The following is a 1,445-nucleotide window of genomic DNA, read 5'->3' on the forward strand; positions in this document are numbered from 1 at the left end:
AGTTACAGGTATATGGGAGCAAGTGCTTCTGAGCAAAAAGATGCCCTTTACTCATCCTAAAAGGTTTCAAAAAGTCCCTGGGACCTCCAGTAGCAAAATTGTAATGAAAAAATTTAACCCTATTAACTCTTTCAATCTCTCTATTCATCCATTCATTCTTCTGGAGCCCTTTATATCTGCCGAGGAGTCCTTGTGCCACTGTGGGTTAAAGCACTGGGCTACTAACCATGAGGTTTTTGATTCAATCCAATCAGCCACTCCATAAGAGAAAAATGAGGCTGTCTTATCCCTTCAAGATTTACAACAACTACAGCAACAAAAAGATCTACAGAATTAGAAATCCTATACAGGGTCACTATGAGTCAGAATTGACTCAAAGGCAGTGTTGTGGGTTTTTTTGGGGGGGTTGGGACAGGGGGTTTGCTCAGAATTGACTTGATGGCAGTGGACTTTTTTGTTTGATTGTGTTACTAAGTGCCACACACTAGCCTAGAGCTGGGAATCTAAGAATGTACTTTCGTAGAGTTTATATTTTAGACATGGGCAGGATTCGGGGGTTGAGGAAAAGATTGTAGAACTACATTTCTTATCTCTGTCATTTCATGATACTCAATTACTAATAAAAATATAAGCCCTTCTGGTCATTTATACTTTCCCACATTCTTGTCATAATTACTTTATGCCTTTTTCCCTTAACCTAGTACTTTGTCTAAAGAAGTATTGAGACTCTGACTTTTCCTTTACAGTAGGGAATTTCAACAATTACTGTTTCTGGCTATGAGCTAAATCCAAAATCAGAGTTAATTCTGAACCCCTGGCTAATGCATCCTAATAAGCTGGTTATGTAAATGTAACCTGTAAGAACAACTTCAAGGAGATGCCACAGTAAATCCCTTTGTCAATGAGTGAGGGGTTTCTTTTCTCTTCGAGTAAAGGATGCAAGGCTTAAGATGTAAGGAAAAGAATTGACTTCCTAAGACATTCATTTATCAAATGTTTAAGAATTACTCAATGAGATTCTACATTATAACTGGCACAGTGTAAGGATAGATAGAGAAGAAAGTCTAAGATAAGACTCCACTTCCCTCCATTGAGGCTAGACAGAAGCATATTGCTAAGTTAATTAACACTACAAGGAAACAAAGCGCTTCCACCTCATCCACTCCATCCTCACTCTCCTAGTCTAGCCATTTTGGTTTCTGGTGTCTCCCCAAAGAGGTTATAATCAACAATGCGCTGTCTGCACCTTCAGTTCCTTTGTCCTTGACAGTCTCTCCTTCACTCGATTATTTTTGTTTTTGTTTTTTTAATCATTTTATTGGGGGCTCTTACAACTCTTATCACAATCCATCCATTGTGTCAAGCACATTTGTACCTTTGTTGCCCTCATCATTCTCAAAACATTTGCTTTCTACTTGAGTCCTTGGTATCAGCTCATTTTCCCC

Source organism: Echinops telfairi, unplaced genomic scaffold (assembly GCF_000313985.2).
Source record: "Echinops telfairi isolate 266 unplaced genomic scaffold, ASM31398v2 ScPeMD7_3;HRSCAF=10, whole genome shotgun sequence".
Classification (NCBI taxonomy): Eukaryota; Metazoa; Chordata; class Mammalia; order Afrosoricida; family Tenrecidae; genus Echinops; species Echinops telfairi.